The sequence below is a fragment of the Trypanosoma cruzi genome, genomic scaffold (assembly GCF_000209065.1).
Source record: "Trypanosoma cruzi strain CL Brener 1047053516615 genomic scaffold, whole genome shotgun sequence".
NCBI lineage: Eukaryota > Euglenozoa > Kinetoplastea > Trypanosomatida > Trypanosomatidae > Trypanosoma > Trypanosoma cruzi.
The window spans coordinates 1,319-11,232 of record NW_001849193.1 but is presented as its reverse complement, the minus strand read 5'-3'; the positions used below and the strand labels follow the sequence as shown (position 1 = coordinate 11,232).

The 9,914-nt window shown below is 63.0% G+C and overlaps 1 pseudogene, besides 1 other annotated feature; it reads left to right on the top strand.

The window, feature by feature from the left end:
* On the top strand, positions 1–9,118 carry Tc00.1047053508031.10 (annotated as a pseudogene; the record flags this gene model as incomplete).
* Positions 1–9,914: part of a sequence feature (areas not merged during assembly with more than two copies in the genome that could not be assigned to a particular haplotype) that runs on past the window's edge.

Here is a 9,914-nt window from a genome sequence, read left to right as displayed (position 1 = left end):
TTCGACGTGCCGGTTGCGAGTTCCGGCGCCGTGGTGGCCGTGCCGGAGGGGCTGCGTGAGCGGCGTGATGCTGACGGAGTCGGTGACGTTTGGCGGCGGGCGTGCGAGGGCGTGCTTCGACTCGGTGGTGTTCAGTGGACCGATCACTGTGGCGGTGGACCTGCGCTCGATGGACGCGTTCGCTGACGCGCTGGACGTGACGCTGCGCCACTGCGCGCTTGCGGGCGGTGCGCAGCTGCGGATTGGCGGCCTCAGCGAGAGCACGGCGCGCCTGATGCCCCACGCCCTCGTCAACATGACGAATGTGACGTCGCTGGAGGGCACGATTGTGCTGCATGGCGCGATGCCGCTGCACTCGAGTGTGCTGCTGGCGAACTCAACGCTGCGCGCGACGGTTGGCGGGTCGCAGTACGTGCCGACGGCCCGTGGACACGAGGGATTTCGGTACGGCCCCGCGCTTGCCCTCGACGGCGTCCGGCTTCTGTCGACGCGGTTTGTCTTGACGCGGTCGACGCTGGTGTGTGGCGGGGGCTCGTGCGCTGCGATCCTCGTGGAGCGCGGCCTTGGCGCCAAGCTGTCCAGCGTCTTCTACATGGACAACTGCGTTGTCAGTTCACAGACACACGTGATTTACGCTCTTGCGTCGGACCTGCGCGTTGGTGGCGGTTCCGTGTTCTCCATACAGAACAGCTTGTGGAGTGCGCCGAGCACCGAATACGGCAAAGCCGCGTGTGTGTTTGAGGATGTTGTTGTGGCTGGCGGCAGCGTTCTGCAGATTGTGTCCAGCACGTTCCGTCTCGGCTTCGCCATGCTCATGGCAAGTACGCTGACTGTGACCGGCGGCAGCTGGCTGGTGCACCGCGACAACGAGTTCCGCACCGCCTACGTTGTGTACATAGTCAAGGAAAGCAGCGTGGCGTTCCGCGATTGGAGTGTGTGGTCGATAATTGACAACAACTTCACGTATGGCTCGTTCTCGCCCTTTACATATATGACAAGCAAGTGGTCACCACCATCCGACACGCGCCCGATCATCTACGGCGTGTGCAACGCGGCAAGGGGCTCACCTGTGACGAATTACGGAGTCGACCTCAATATTGGAGCACCCGTGATGGTGTTGGACTGCGGCGCGTGCACCGTGGACGCCGTGTGCTTTGCTGCGAGGACGAGCAGCATCAGCGGCTGTGAGTGCGTGTGTGCTGCTGGCGGCCACGGCGACACGTGTCTGCCAGCTGCGGTTCCGGACGGCCTTGGGCCGCTCCCGCCCCCCGACGCGAGGGACACGGAGGTCCGCTGCGTGCACGGTGGCAGCATCAGCTCTTTGGACGTTCCTGATCCCGGTGTGCGTGGTCTGTGCTTCGTCAGCGTGACCTTCACTGCCGCGATTGTGCTGGACCTGTCGTATTTTGACGCACCACAGCAGACACTCAACATCACACTGCTGCAGTGCGTCCTCGTGGGCCTGTCGATCAAGGGGAGTGGTGCATGCGTGCACGTGAACGTGGTCTCCTCGATGGTGGATTCTGGTGAGCTGGTTTTTCAGGGCCATTTTGGTGCGAGCTCCCAGATACTGGTGGCGGGAAGTACGATTGTGACGACGTCGGGCCACGCCATTTTATTTGTGAAGTTTGCTCTCAGTGCGAATATGACGCTGCTGCTACTCGACAACTACATTGAGGCGAGTAGGTACGCAGTCTATTTCATCAATGGTGTTGTTATTGATGGTGGCGGGATTATTGTGAGGGGAAATACACTGAGCACAACGGAGGACGATGACGGTGTGGAATCATCTGTTTGCGTTACTTTTGTTGATGTGAGGAACGGCGGCTACTTTGACGTGGAGGACAACACGATGAGCTCGGCTAACGGCGTTTATCTTTTTGGGGATACCACCGTGAACTCCGCGGGGCTGCTGCGAGTGGCGGACTGCGCCTTTGTCGGCAGGACAGAAATTTTTGATTCCGCGCTGGTGTATGTGTCTGGCTCGGTGACACTCGAGGGTGGTGCGCAGTGGCGCGTGGAGGGCAACAGCGTGGGTGCAGCCTCAGTATTATCTATTCCGTATTCCTGGCAAGAAATTCAGCTGTCGGGCAGCGGCACCACCGTGGCGCTTGCGCACAACCGTCAGGTGGACTCGACGGTTTTATTCGCTATTTTTTTTCCATCGAGCATTGTTGTTGCGTTACCCGCGCGGTTTGTGGCTGAGTGCAACCTGCAGGGCGATGAGGAGGTGTCGTACGACGATGTGTTTCCGGAGGGCGTGGTGGTGTTCAGGTGCGGCACGTGCGACGACGACGCGGCGTGCTACATGCCCGGGACGGAGTCGGTGGACCGCAGCTCGTGCTCGTGCAGCTGCAAGGACGGATGGCATGGCGCGTCGTGTCTTCCCTTCGAGGTGTTCGACGCGGTTGTGCCGCCCGTAGCGGAGAGAGCCGTCGACGGCGACACGAGCTGCGTGGTGAACCAGACGCTGACGAGCCTCGCGCTGAAGATGTGGAAGACGCACCACTGCTACGTGGGCGTGACATTCAGCGGCAGGCATTCTGTGCTGACGTTCTTCCTCAACAGCATGCCGCTGCATCTCCCCATCAACATCACGCTCACCGGGTGCACATTCCGTGAGGGTGCCGCGCTGCAGTTTGTTGGGGGTGTTGAGGCGGTCGAGTCGTCCGGCGTCCTGATCCGCATGAGCCAGACGGTGATGCGGTCCTCCGTCGTTGTGTTTGCGCTTGCCCTCCCGCAGCGCTGCGACATCGCCATCACGGAGGTTGATGCGGTACAGTCCTCTACAGTTCAGTTTTTGGACACTGTGAACAACATGCTGAGCGTGGTGATGTTGCGGAATGTTGTTTTGAGTGCGTCGACGCTGTTGGTGAGCAACGTCAAGGCGCATGCAACGAGGTACGGTGCTTTTGGTTTTTACTCGACTGGGACACTGACGCTGGTGGGTGGCAGCTCGCTGTACGCGCGGTACTGCAGCTTTGAGGGATACAAATACCTGTTTTACGTGCACAGTCTCAGTGTGAGTGACCACTCCGTTTTTGCGCTGCTCAACAATACGATGTTCTCCGGGGTAAGCCTGCTGCATCAGCACCAAGAATTCAGCGTGTCGGATCACAGCGTGCTGCGCGTGGTGGGGAACAGCGGCTCAGCTCGCTACGCCATCTATAACGATGACTTGTGGACTGTTCAGCGGTCAAGCTGGTTGGATTGGCGCGACAACGACGTGGAATTGGGTGCGATGTTCTACGACACTGAGTCCGCATTTGTGACCATTGACAGCAGCAGTTCTGTGACGCTGACGGGCTGCAGGATGGGCTCGACGGGGTTGTCGGTATCCTTGCTGAAGCGGATTGAGGACGGTTACCGTTTCGTTGCTGGGTGTCTGATGGTTGCGGGACGTGAGGTGACGACGGCGGCTGAGCTGGGGCTGAACGGCATTAACAACGTGACGACGGCTGCTGTGTGCGGGCAGTGCACGAAGGAGGGCGACTGCTTTGCTCCGCTGACGACGGCGGCCATTGACTGCAAGTGCCAGTGTGCTGCTGGAGGGCACGGCGATGTGTGTGTTCCGGCGCCTGTGCCTGCTGGCCCGCCACCGCCACCGCTGCCGCCAGTGCCGCCCACACCGCTGCCACCGCCGGTTGGTGAGTGCATCAGCGAAGTGGTGTACCCCGAGGTTGCGCAGGCTGTGGGCGGCGGGCTGTCGTGGCTGTGCTACCGCAACGTGACGTTCAGCGGAGGCGGCATGAGCCTGACGGTGCTGATTGGGGCAATGACGGGCGACGTGGCAAATGTCACGTTCGATGGATGCACGTGGAGGGACGGCGCCGTGCTGTTGCTGTTGGGCAACGCGTACGCCGCTGTGGGGTCGCTGAACATCGTCGTCACCGGCAACACATTTAGTGACGCGCTGCTCATCCCGGAGGGTGTGTTTCCACCGCACACAAACATCACGATCAGCGGGAATCGCTTCACTGTCACGAGGCTGATCCCTCGGCCGTGTTTGGACATATGGAACCAGTCATGCGTTGCGATGAATGGACTGGCGATCAGCAAAGACTCCGCGGTGGTGCTGAGTGGCAATGTGTTTCAGAGCGTGACGGCATCGTCAATCGCCATTTGCGTCGTTGGATCTGCGCTGAGCGTGTCGTGGCACTCCGTGTTTGCGGTGGTGGGCAACACGTTTCATATGGCTGGCGGAGACGGTACGCTGATACATCTTAAAGGGTCTAGCCAATCCTCATCGCTGAAGGTTCTGAACAACTCTGCCGTGGTGATCCGAGGCAATCTTGTGACAAGGCCGGTGAGGTACTTTTTATTACTAACTTTGACATTACGTGTGGAGTCTCGGTCAGCGGTTGTGTTTCAGGGCAACGACATACAGCAGAGCTTGGTTGTGTTTTTCCCAGGCTTTTCTTCCTGCATCTACTACAACTCCTGGCTGCAGGTGAGCGGCAACCTCTGCCGTGAATCACCATCGGAAGCCCTTACTGTTTTTGACCCCACGGTGAATCTCCGCGACTCCACGGTGTCTGTGTCCGGCAACCGATTCATGTCCAGCAGGGTCACGCCAATAATACTGCAGGTACCCACGGGGTCCCGCGATCTCACAAACGGAGCGATTGTGGCTGCGTGCAACACCGTGAACGGTGAGGAGGAAGCGAACTACGTCATCCCGTCCGTGTACAATGCCACCGTTCTGGCATGCAGCGACCCATGCGCCCTTGCGACGTCTTGCTTCCCCGCGTACACGACGACGGCCTCGAGTGATGGCTGCGCCTGCACGTGTGCTGAGGGCGGCCACGGCGATGCGTGCCTGCCCGTTGCTGCTCCCGAGCCACCGAGCACCGACGGCGCCGACTTGTGCGTGCGGGACGTGCGTGTGGATGAAGTGGTGAACGCCGGTTTCGGGACGTCGGTGGTGTGCTACGTTGGCGTGACCTTTGCGGCGGACGTCGTGGTGGACGTGGAGTCGATGTCAGGGAGCGTGCGCAACGTGACGCTGGCGAACTGCACGTTTGTGGGCGGAGCGAGCCTGTACGTTGTCGGGTGGCGTTCCGATCCGCCTGCTGGCGAGCGCGCCGATGTGTTGATCAGCGGGCTTGAGTCGCGTTCTGGAGGCGGTGCGCTGGTGGCGAACCGATTTCCGCCGGGCTCGCGCGTCACTGTGGTGGACTCGGTGCTGATCGCAGAGAAGCGTGTTGTGTACCATGACGTCTACGGCCTTGGCGCCGCCTCCGCGTGCCTCGTGTTGCACAGCGTGAATCTGACGGGGAGCGTGCTGACCATCGCGCGCACGCACGTGGCGGCGGTGTTCCGCGGCGCTGTTGGCGTGTTGGTGGTTGGCGGCGTGGCGCTGTCGTCGCGCGGTGCGCTGTACGTGGACGGGCTGTTGGTGCAGACGGCGCTGGGGCTGTGCGTGTCGGTGGAGGGCGGTGTTGCTGCCAGCGGCGGCTCCGTGGTGGCGTTTGTTGACAGCGACTTCCTGCTGTGCAGGCATGCGGTGTCAGTGCGTGGGGCTGTGAGCGTGTCGGGCTCCGCTGTGGCGCTTGTGCGGAGCGACTTTTCGTCGACGGAGGACTACGCGGTGGCGTTTTATTCGACGGTGAGCCTGGATGACGGGTCGATGCTGCTGGCGAAGAGCAACGTGCACGACGGCGTCTCGAGGGAGATGCTCTACACCGCTGGCGCCGTGACCGCTGCTGGGAGCACGCTGAGCTTTGTGCGCAACCGAGCGCTGCTGCCTCGGATGGTCTCGCTGAGCCTGTCGCTTGCGGCTGGGGCGCATTTGAGGGTGGCGTGCAACGACGCTGGTGGACGTGTCCTGTCGACGGCGGAGGAGTACGCTGCGGCTGGTTTTGGCGACGCTGGGAGCATCGACGTTGTTGGGTGCGACGACTGCGACAGGGACACGCACTGCTACGCGCCCGGGACGGCCTCTGCGAGCATGACGAACGGTATGTGCGTGTGCGCGTGCGGCAGTGGCGGGTACGGCGAGGCGTGCGTGCCTGTGGGAGCTCCTGCACTGCCGCCCGCTGTGGGCACTGCGCCGAGTGTGTTTGTCCGCGAGAGCGTGACGGTGCGGTCGGTTTTCGTTGTGCCTGCTGGCGCGAGCGAGGTGACGCTGCGCCACGTTGTGCTGGACGGCGTGAGTCCGGTGCTCTACGTGCCGTGGATGGCGCGAGACGGCGTTCGGATCGTTGTGCAGAACGTGTCGCTGCTGAACGGTGCCGTGCTGTACGTGATGGGCGGAGGAGGCTTGCGCGGTGCGGTGGCGGCGGGGAGCGACGAGAGCGGGCCGGTGGAGCTGTCGGTGTGCGATGTGGAGGCGCTGAACGGTGCGCTTGTGCTGACCGGCACGTTTCCCGCGGGGTCTGTGCTGACGGTGACGGACACCCTGCTGGTTGCCGCGACGTCGACGCCGCTTGTGTATCTTCCCGGCTCGCGGTCCTCGCCGTACGCACCGGTGCTGGTGCTGTCGGGCCTGCGGCTCGTGCGGTCCGTGCTGGTTGTGTCCGGCGTTGCCCTCGTGACCGTGATGACTGGTGGGCGGACGGTGGTGGTGGACGGCGCCGTGCTGGAGCTTGTCGGTGGCGGTGTGGCGCTGGACGCGGCTGTGCTCGGTGGCGAATATGCGTTGTACGCGAGTGCGCGCGTGGTTGCGTCTGGGGGCGCTGTGCTGCGCGTGTCGGGGAGCCAGGTGTACGCCGCGCATGGGTTGGTGTTCAACAGCGGGGTGGAGGCCAACGCGTCCGCCGTCGTGGTGAACGACAACGCCGGTGCGCTGACCGATGGCGCGCTGCTGGTGCTGCGGGGGTCGGCGTCGTTTGGGTCCGGGTCGTGGCTGTCGGTGCGCGGCAACAGCATCAGCGGCAGGCTCCTGTCGGTGCCGTCGTACCCGCGCAGTGCGGACCTTGTGCAGAGCACGCTGACGCTCTATGGGAACGCCGGCAGTGGGCCCGTTGTGATGGACGGCACCGTTGCGCTTGTGGGCGCCGGCCGAAGGTTCGTCGTGGGGTGCCTGACGCTCAACGGGCAGGTGCTGCGGCCGATGGACTACAGGTCCGCCGGCATCATCGGGGAATTCCGTCCCGTGGCGTGTGGGGTGTGCGACGCCGACGTGAGCTGCTTTGCCGCTGCGACGAGGGCGATGTCAGGGTCGTGTGGCTGCCGCTGTGCTGAGGGCGGGTACGGGCGCGACTGCCTGCCGGTGTACCTGCCGCACGTGGACGGGTGCAACCGCACGCTCTTTAGGCCGCCGCTGAGCCACACGGCGACGCTGACGGAGACGCGCAGCCCGACGCCAACGTGGAAGCCGACGCCGAGCCTGAGCACGACGCACTACAGTCCGACGCAGTACGGGCCGACGGAGACCCTGCAGGTGACGGAGACGGTGGCGTTGCCGCCCACGCGGACCCCGACGGCATCGGTGAGCAGCGCGCTGTGGTGGAGCGACGTGGCGTGCCCTACGCTTACCGTGACGACGACGGCGGCTGGTGGGAGCCTGACGCAGAATGACATCCGCGGCGGTGGGAGCGCCTTCCCGACGCGGCTGATGGTGGCGCTGCCTCCGCCGTTTCGGTGGGCACGCGACCCGCGGCTCGGCACGCACCTGAGCTTTGTGCCTGTGTCGACGGCGCAGCCGAGCGGGTTCGGCGGTCCGTGGGGAGCGATGCTGCGCAACGCGACGTGGGTGCGCAACGCGACGAATCCGTCCACCGTCCTGGAGCTGGCTGTGCCCGTGCACCGCGGTTATTTCATTGCTTTCGACGAGACGATAGTCATTCGCTGCGGCGCTGCGGCGGTGTCCGGCGGCTGCAAGGGTGTGCTGCTTGGGTCCTTCACGATCAGGTCCGACACGCTGCCCGCCGCTGCCAGCGCCCTCTCGGCGATCACCGGCGTTGCTGCGGGTGCGGCGGCTGTTGCCGTGGTGGTGACCGGCGGGCTGGGCTCCGTCCTGGAGATGCAGGCGCTCGGCGTGTTTGCGAGGATGCCATGCGCCTCGGCGCAGGAGCGTGCGAGCACCGTTGCGCTGCCGTACTTCCTGTCGGTGTTCGCTGCCCGTGACCCGCTGTGGATGGTGGTGGGCAACGCGCTGCTCGCCGCTGTGTTCGGGTGCGTGCACTGCGGTGTGACGGCGGCCTTCCAGCGGTGGCGCGGCGTGGACGCGGCGAGTGCGTGGGCGGTGATGCGCTTCCCGAGCCTGACGTACGTTGTGGCGCACGCGATGCACCTCGGCATCTTCTTTGGCTCCGTGCTTGCACTGGCGATGCCCGGCGCCCGCGTGCAACACCGCGTGATCGGTGTCGTTGGCGTGCTGTACGGTGTGGCGTTCCCTGCTGGTGTGTGCTACTTGATTGCCCGCCACACGGGCGCGAGCTTCGAGAGGTACTGGCAGTTTTCGAGGAAGCCGCTGCACGAGCGCCTGCTGTACCCCGTCGGGTATTGGCACCCCGCAGCGCAGCAGCGGATGTACGGCGGCATGCTGACGAACATGAGGGGCAGCCACGTGTACTGGTGCGTGTTCCAGCTGTCGGTGCTGTGCGTGGTGTGCCTGATTGCGGCTGTGCACCCGCCCGTGGGAGGCTGCGACGTCCAGTACTTCTGCATGGCGGCTGTGCTGCTTGCGGGTGCGGGCGTGGTTGCCTTCACGAACATGATGCGCTCGGCCTTCCTGACGGCGATGCGCACTGCGAGCTTTGTGCTCCTTGCTGTGCTGTGCGTGGTCAGCGCGGCCAACCACCTTGCGCCGAGCGACGGCGGTGCGAGGGCATACGCGGCGATCGTGCTGCTGCTGACCGCTGTGCTGCTTGCGGTCACTGTGTACAGCGTCGTTGTGTGGTACATGGAGGACCGCCACTGGCAGGAGCTGCGCGAGCCGCTGCGTGGAGGGCTGGAGGCACTGCTGCGCGATGACGAGGAGAGCGACGAGGAGACGCCGTAGCCGCACGAAATGGCGTCATCGTCGTACGCCTCAGGCACCACCGCTGCGTCGTCGTACCAACCACCCGCACCGCCATTGCAGCCTATGGCCGGTGACACCCGCTCAGACGCACTGAGCCTGTTCGACCGTTCATCCAGTGCGAGCCGTATGATCGATTACGCCGCCATGTGACGTACGCCACGTGGAATTAGTAAATATGCGGTGCTTGAGGGGCCACGGCTGTGCTGCGCACCACAGACAGTCGTCGTTAACGGCACCTACAGTGTTGTTGGTCGTTGTTTCTATCAATTTGTTTCTATTTTGATCGGGTGCTTTCAGGAGTTTTTCCCGTTCCACACTGACTGTGTGGAAGGGGATCGAGTTGTCGCTCTTGTTACTGCTGATGTTGTGTTGTATCGGACTGTAATTTCATGGAGTTGCGTGCGAGGAACCCAACGTTCGTTTTGTGCAATGGAGGAAGGATCCAGCGAACCGCCTAGTGTAAGTAATGAATTGCGGCTCTGCCTTACCGCGGGTTTACATGCAGGAAGCATTACAGTCCACAGGAGCAAAGCGGCGACAGAGTAGGAGCAGGTCTCCGGGTTTCCAGTACCGCCTTTGAGCGGGATTATTTATTGGGGCGCGACGCATTGTCGTAATTCCGGCTTATTTCGTTGTGGCGAGTGCACGGGGTGATTGATGTCTCTTTAGCGGTGGAAGTGACGGACCAGGCCATCCCAGTCACGTTCCACACTTGTCCTCGAGCGCACCGCTGCCATGGCAGGATCCCTCATGTGTGCACGTGGAGCGTGGGAGCCTTGATGACGCGGCATTGGGATTCGTTGCCCGTCACGGCCCGCAATTTTGTGTGTGCAGGAGGTGTGACGGCCACTTCCGGCAATTTGCACATCCCTTCACGGCGCCGCCTTTGATTTAGTTGGCGCACCGCCTTCCATCGGCAAGGGATGTTGTTGCGGATTGGCCACGC